Consider the following 8,452-nt stretch of genomic DNA (forward strand, 5'->3'; position numbering starts at 1 on the left):
TTTAGCTATCCAGGTCATTTCTTTGTGTTTTTAGTAGAGACGGGGTCTTGCTCTTGCTCAGGCTGGTCTTGAACTCCTGACCTCGAGTGATTCTCCTGCCTCGGCCTCCCAAAGTGCTAGGATTACAGGTGTGAGCCACCTCGCCCGGCCAGCATTTCTGTAATAGAGACAGATTCCCACTAATGAAGCTTGCAGTTTAAGGACCCTACTTGCCCATGACTCTTCCAGGGCCCTGGGAGGGGTCATGTGTTTTCATAAAATTTGTAAAATTAAGAAATTGTAGTTGTAATCAGTTAAGAGCCCTATCTTATTCCACTATGATTTCCCCTCCTCACTGTTTCCTTCTAGCTTGGTGGCCTTGTATAAGCCCTGGACATGTTTTTGGGTCTTGCCAAGGGTTGAGTTTGGAATATGTTTACTTTGGGTTTATCTGTTTATGTGGTTTGCAGTCACTTCCATGGGCCGTTCAAATATTGATAACTGTCCTGGAATAGGAAAGCCTGTCATGGTACACAGTTGCAGGAACAGAGATGGTATCACCATATAAGGGTGTCCTATAAGTCCATACCAGAAGTATATAAGTCAAGGAAGATAAATAAGGTGTGGAATGACTGATGTTAGAAGCTAAGTCTTAGGAAAATTCTTATAATCATCAAGACTACAAAAATGGAAATGGGAGGACTCATTTCTTAACAACACTTACTAAAAAGGGAAGTTTTCTTCACCAGGAATGTACTTGATAATGCAATGTATACAATTATAAGTATACATTTAGAAGAAACACTTAACTATCTTTGTTTTCTTTCTATAAAATATACATGTATATTTTTTGAGACAGGATCTCACTCTGTTGCCTAGGCTAGAGTACAGTGGCCTCCTCATAGTTCACTGCAACCGCCAACTCCTGGGCTCAATTGATTCTTCTGCCTCAGCCTCCTGAGTAGCTGGGATGTCAAGTGTGCACCACCACATCTGGCTAAGTTTTCTATTTTTTGTAGGGTCAGGGTCTCGCTGTGTTGCTCAGGCTAGTCTCGAATTCCTGGCCTCAATAGATCCTTCCACCTTGGCCTCCCAGAGTGCTAGGATTATAGATGGGAGCCACCAAGCTGGCCTGTGTTATTTTTCTGAATCTTGTCATAATATATATCAGCTTTAAAAAATGTATAATTTGCTATAATTTCTTTTCTCATTTTGAATAAGCATTCACATTTGTACCGGATTTCCTATATTTAATTTTACATTCTTTTTCTCAATGAGGGCTCCCAAAATTACCTAAGTTTCAGGTCCCACAAAACCTTAATCTACCTTCTACCTTCAACCCTTAGAAGGAACACCTTGGCAAAGACTAAGCCTTACCCCTTCAGAAGGTCTGGTTATAACTTGTCTCCTCTGCCCCTTTGGAAAATGAAATTTCTTGATCTTGACACTAAAACTTTCAGAGGGATCATTAAGTGAATGATACTTTATCACTCTGTTGTTCACCTTGCTTTTTCACTTAATCGCGTATCTTGGAGAACTTTATATGTTCAGACATGAAGAGCTTCCTCGTTTGTTTCAGCAGTGCCCCTTATACCCTTGTATGGCAATAACACATTTGCCTCACTGCTCCCTGGTTGGTTGGTTGTCATTTGGATTGATTCCAGTATTAGTATGACAAAGCCTCAGTAAGAAATCCTGCACATTTATCATTTCACATGAGTACAAATGTTTCTGTAGGGTAAATTCCCAGAATTTGCACTCCCACAAGCAATGTATGAGAGAAGTTAGGGTGGAAATAATTTTTTTCAGATTTTTGTTGTTGTGGTAAAATGTATATAACATAAAATTTGTCATTTTAACCTTTTTTATGTTTTTGGTGAGAGATAGGGTCTCGCTTTGTTGCCCAGGCTAGAGTGCAGTGGCTATTCACAAGCGCAGTTGTAGTGCGCTACAGCCTCAAACTCCTGGGCTCAAGTGATCCTTCTACCTCAGCCTCCCCAAGTAGCTGGGACTACAGGCCCCATTTTAACCACTTTTAAGTGGTGGTAAGTACATTTACATTTTTTGTACAATCATCTCCACCATCCATCTCCAGAACCTCTTCATCTTCTCAAACTGAAGCTCTGTGCCCATTAAACAGTAACCCCCATCCCCTCCTCCCTCCAGCCCCTGGTAACCTTATTCTACTTTTTATCTCTATGAATTTGACTATTGTAGGTAAGTTATGTAAGTGGACTCTTACAATATTTGTATTTTATATCTGGTTTATTTCTCCCAGCATAATGTCCTCAAGGTTTATCCATGTTGTAGCATGTGTTAGAATTTCATTCTTCCTTCAGGCTGGGTAATGGTCCACTCTGTGTATATACCACATTTTGCTTATCCAATAATCTGTCAGTTGACACTTGGGTTGCTTCCATCTTTTGGTTTTTGTTAATAATGCTGCTATGAACAGTGGTGCTACTATTTGAGTCCCTGTTTTCACTTTTTTGGGTATATACCCAGGTTTTCCTTAAGATTTTGAAGGTGTTGCTCCATTGTCTCTCAGCTTTCAGTATTGTGGTTGGGAAGTCCCAAGTCATTCTGATTACTGACACTTTATATGTGATCTGCCTTTTCTTCTGTAGATATTTCTAGAGTCTTCTCTCATCCTCAGTGAGCTGGAAGTTCTCGATACTATGCCTTGGTAGAAGTCCAAATTTTCCATTGTGCTGGGATTTCTGGGAGCTGAGTTGAGGATGAAGGCCTGAGGGGGTCTCACCATTTGGTGTTAGGAGCTAGCTCTGTGCCTTGCTGGCAGTGTTCCCAGAGCTGCGTGGAGGAAGAGGGCTAAGGGTCTGGACATCCTTAGTAGTTAGCTTGTGAACTTACATATAATCCCTCTGTTGGTATCTTCTCCCTCTCTTGTGCCTGGTGTCTTCCTGTTTGGGGACCTTCTACCTTCTTCCAAAAATACATTTCTGACCTCTGGCCAGGGTCTGGGTTGCAGCCATGGGAGGATCTAGGAGTCCACTGCTTTTGTTTAAGGTGCTTTTTAAACCCTATTCTACCAGTGTTTCTTCCTATAGTACCTCCTCCTGCCCTTCATTGCCCCCTTCTGGAGGTACTAGTAATTCCTGAGCCTTTTAAGGATCCTGTGGTGTAAATCAGGTTAAATTTTCACCTTTTCTCATTGCCCGCTTGGTTTTACTAAGTGCATTATTGCTTGTCCATTTACTTTCTAGCTTCCAAAATTTTGATGTGGTTCCTTGTTCCATCTTCCTCTTCCTTTTGGAGTTATGCCTTTTGAAAGATCCCTCTGTGGTGGCTTCAGTGGAGTTTGGGGGGAACCATATTACATACCTGTGACAAATCCACCGTCTTCGACTTAATTTTTTTCCCAGATGGCTTCCCATTCAGTAGTCCCAACACCCCTTATTTTTTCATCTACCTTTCTCTGTCTGGTTTGGGATGCCACCTTTATCCTGCACCAAATACAAAGTCCCATTTGTCTGTCGGTCCATTCCTGAGCTTTCTCTTCTGTTTCAACAGATATTTATTGAGCACATTTTATGTGCCAGGCTGTGATCTGGGCACTGGAGGGAAAAGCTGTGTACAGAGCAAAGGCCTGCCCCTCACAGAGCACCATGTCAGGAGGTGACACTCAGTGGAGTGTTTAATAAATTGGGAACCGCAGCCTTGCAGGGGTTGCAGGCAGAGGAATCAGCAGGCGCCAAGGCCCCGAGACAGGAATGAGCTGGGGGAGTTTGAGGAATAACAGGAGAACAGCGCGGCTGGAGCCCTGCAGGCAGAGGGGAGAGGGGTTCATGGGGCCAGAGGCTGAGGAAAGGAGTGTGTATTTTATTCCACACCTAATGGGAAGTCATTGGAGAGTGGAGACCAGGAGAATGGAGACATAGCCGCCATTGCATTTTTAAAGCATGGCCCTGGCTGCTGTGACGAGAACAGACCACAGGAGAAAGGAGATGCAGCAGTGAGGTGGCTGTGGCTGTAAACCAGGGAGAGAGGGTGGTAACTTGGACTAACCAGGGCTGGGTGCAGGATGTGAGAAGCTGCTGGCTCTGTAATCTGTAATTTGAAGGTAGAGCCAACAACATAGATGGGCTGAAGCACTGGATGTGGGAGGAGGTGAGTGTCGATGATTAACTGAGTGTGACTAGGTACTTGACATAAATCTTTTCATTTACTTTTTATAATCCATTGAGAAAAATATCTTTACACTTGATCTTAGCCAAAAGGCCAAGAAGCGATAGAAAAATAATATCTTGAAAGAATAGAGAAAATGGAGGCATAGAGAGGTTCAGTAACCTGGCGGAGGTCACACAACTGTTCAGGGAGGAGATAGGATTTTATTTCTCTAAGATTAATAGTAATGTCCCCCTCTTCCATTTTTGATTCTAGTCATTTTGAGTCTTCTCTCTCTTTTTCTTAGTCAGTCTAGATAAGGGTTTGTCAGCTTTTTGGTTTTATTAATTTTCGGTTTTATTAATTTTCTCTGTTGTTTTTCTGCTCTACAGTTCATTAATTTCTGCCCTAATCTTTATTATTTCTTTTCTCCTGGTTACTTTAGGTTTAGTTTGCTCTTCTTTTCTAACTTTTCTAGTGTCTTAAGGTGGAAGGTTAGGTGATTGATTTGAAATCTTCCTTTTTTAATTTATTTTTTATTTCCAAAACACCAGAGATTGATACCAAGAAATCTTTCTTTAAAAAAAAAACAACAGGCATTTACAGATAGGAATTACCCTTCAAGCATGCTTTAGCTGCATCACATAAGTTTTGAGTATTTTCATTCATCTCATAGTATTTTCTAATCTCCCTTGCGATTTCTTCTTTGTCTCACCCATTGTTTATTTAGGAGTATGTTGTTTAATTTCTACATATTTGTGAGTTTCCCAAATTTCTTTCTGTAATTTTGTTCTTTTCTTTTCTTTCTTTCTTTTCTTTTCCCTTCTCCCTTCCCCCTTCCCTTCTCCCTTTCTTGAAACAGGGTCTCGCTCTGTCACCAAGGCTGGAATGCTGTGGTGTTAACCTAGTTCACTATGATCTCGAACTCCTGGGCTCAAGTAATGCTCTTGCCTTAGCCACCTGAGTAGCTGGGACTACAGGTGCATACCGCCATGCCCAGCTAATTTTAAAACATTTTTAGAGACAAGAGTCTCACTATGTTGCCCAGGCTGATCTTGAACTTCTGGCTTCAAGCGATCCTCCCACCCCAACCTCTCAAAGTGCTGGGATTACAGATGTGAGCCACTGTACCTAGCCTCTTCCTGTTGTTTTCTAATTTCATTATATATTTTGCTCAGATAACATATTTGGTATTATTTCAGTCCTTTTAAATTTATTGAGGTTTTTCACTGATGATAAGATCTTGTATCTAGAAAACCCCAAAGACCCCACCAAGAGACTCCTGGAATTGATAAATAAATTCAGCAAAGTCTCAGGTTACAAAATCAATGTACACAAGTCAGTAGCATTTCTGTATACCAATAGCTGTCAAGATGAGAATCAAGTCAATTCACAATAAATACAAAGAAAATAAAATACCTAGGAATATACTTAACCAAGGAGGTGAAAGATCTCTACAAGAACTGTGAAACACTGAGGAAAGAAATTGGAGATGACACAAACAAATGGGAAAACATACCCTGCTCATGGATCAGTAGAATCAGCATTGTTAAAATGTCCATACTACCCAAAATGATTTATAGATTCAGTGCAATCCTCATCAAAATACCAACAGCATATTTCACAGATATAGAAAAAAGAATAATTCTGCACTTCACTTGGAACCAGAAAAGAGCCTAAATAGCCAAAGTACTGCTAAGCAAAAGGAACAAATCTGGGGGCATCACATTACCAGACTTCAAACTATATTACAAGGCTATAGTAATCAAACCAGCATGGTATTGGTACAAAAATAGAGACATAGGCCAGTCCGGAGTCCTTGCACGCCTGCTCTCTTCCAGCTGCTTTCTCAGCCTAGCCCAGCATCACCATGGTGGACACCTTCCTGGGCACCTGGAAACTAGTGGACAGCAAGAATATCGATGACTACATGAAGTCCATTGGGATGGGTTTTGCTTCCAGGCAGGTGGCCGACATGACCAAGCCTACCACAGTGATCGAAAAGAATGGGGGCACTATCATCTTAAAGACGCAGAGCACCTTCAAGAACACAGATCAGCTTTAAGCTGAGGTGGAGTTCGATGAGACAATGGCAGATGACAAGAAGGTCAAGTCCATTGTGACACTGGATGGAGACAAACTTGTCTACCTGCAGAAGTGGGACAGGCGAGAGATGACACTTGTGTGGGAGTTAAGTGATGGGAAACTTATTCTGACACCACTGCAGTGTAGTTTGCACTGGCACTTCCGAGGCACGACCGGCCCATGCCTTCACTGACTGCTCTTCTGCCGATTGGCTGACCCTTGACTCAGAACCACATAGCCTCATTTTCCCTCTGCATTTTGCATAAATCCACTTTATTTGAGGGATTCTTCTGGGGTCAGGTGCCACCAGCCTGGATCCAGTTCCAGTTCCCATTGTGTGGGTTTTCTTTTTTTTTTTTTTAAACTGTATTCAAAGGGTGCTCTGAGATCAATAATGCAGAGCCAAGGGTGGAAAAAAAAGAAAAAATAGAGACATAGACCAATGGAGCAGAATAGAGAACCCGGACATAAAACCATCTACGTACAGCCAACTGATCTTTGACAAAGCAGACAACAGTGTACACTGGGGAAAAGAAACCCTACTCAATAAATGGTGCTGGGAAAATTGGACAACCACATGCAGAAGAATGAAACAGGACGTCTTTCTCTCATCACGCACAAAAATTAATTCAAGATGGATAAAATACTTAAATGTAAGGCATGAAACCATAAAAATTCTAGAAGAAAATGTAGAGAAAACTCTTCTAGATATTGGTCTAGGGAAAGAATTTATGACTAAGACCCCAATGACAATCACAGCAACAACAAAAATAAATAAATGGGACTTGATTAAATGAAAAAGCTTCTGCACAGCTGAGGAAATAATCAACAGAGCAAATAGACAACCTAGAGAATGGGAGAAAATATTTGCAAACTACACATCTGATAAAGGGCTAATATCTGGAATCTACAAAGAACTCAAATCAGCAAGAAAAAAACAACCCCATTAAAAAGTGGGCAAAAGACAAGAAGAGAAGCTTTTCAAAAGAAGATAGACAAATGGCCAAAAAACATGAGAAAATGCTCACCATCATTAATCATCAGGGAAATACAAATTAAAACCACAATGAGATATCACCTTACTCCTGTTAGAATGGCTTTTATTAAAAAGTCCAAAAACAAAAGATGCTGGCACAGATGCAGAGAGAAGGGAATGCTTATACACTGTTGGTGGGACTGCAAATTCGTACAACCCCTGTGGAAAACAGTATGGAGATTTCTCAAAGAACTAAAAATAGACCTACCATTCTATCCAGCAATCCCACAACTTGATATCTACCCAAAGGACAAGAAGTCATTTTATTAAAAAGACACCTACACTTGAATGTTTATTGCAGCAGAATTCACAATTGGAAAGATGTGGAATCAACCCAAGTGCCCATCATTTCATGAGTGGATTAACAAAATGTGGTGTATGTATACCATGGAGTACTACTCAGCCATAAAAAGGATGAATTAATGTCTTGCACAGCAATCTAGAAGGAATGGAGACTATTATCCTAAGTGAAGTATCTCAAGAATGGAAACACAAACACCGTATTTACTCTCTAATAAATTGGAACTAACTGATGGGTACACAGGTGCACAGAGGGAAGTAAAAGTCATTGGAAATCAAGCATGGGGAAGAGGGGAGGGGCAAAAACCCACGGAATGGGTATACTTGAATGTATATCCTACAGTTCTTTGGTGGATGTGTTCTATAGATGTCTGTTAGGTCTATGTGGTTTATAGTGTTGTTTTAGCCTTCTATTTCCTTGGTAGCTTCTGCTTACTTGTCCTATCCATTACTGAAAGTGGGATATTGAAGTCCAGCTATTGTTGAATTTTCTACTTCTGCCTTCATTTGTCAGCAGCCTTTGCTTCAGATATTTTAGTGCTCTGTTGTTTGCATATAATAATATTTCTTAAACTTTTATCTCTTCCTGATGAAGTGACCCTTTTATCATTATAAAATATCCCTCTTTATCTCTAGTAGGAGATAGTATTTTAGACCCAGACAATCTCACCCCCAAGCCCATGCTCTTGTCCTCATACCAACTGCCCTGTCTCTGAAGGAATGTCCTCAGGTGTTCCTCCAGCTCATGTACCCTCAGTCGTTTTGGACTCACCCAGGTGTTCTGTGTCAACTGGGACTTTCTGCCCTGTGTCTTGATTAAGACCAGCTGAAATTACATTCTGTACTCCGGGGATGTCTCAGGCCCTTCCCTGGTGCCTGTGGATTCCTAGAAGTTCCCGTTGTCCATCATCTTGGCTCTGGGGCCTG

The 8,452-nt window shown here is 41.2% G+C and overlaps 1 pseudogene; it reads left to right on the forward strand.

Annotated features, from left to right (window-relative positions):
* Positions 1–5,963: 5,963 nt before the first annotated feature.
* Positions 5,964–6,455, forward strand: LOC123622243 (annotated as a pseudogene).
* The last annotated feature ends 1,997 nt before the right edge of the window (positions 6,456–8,452 follow it).

Source organism: Lemur catta, chromosome 17 (genome assembly GCF_020740605.2).
Source record: "Lemur catta isolate mLemCat1 chromosome 17, mLemCat1.pri, whole genome shotgun sequence".
Taxonomy (NCBI): domain Eukaryota; kingdom Metazoa; phylum Chordata; class Mammalia; order Primates; family Lemuridae; genus Lemur; species Lemur catta.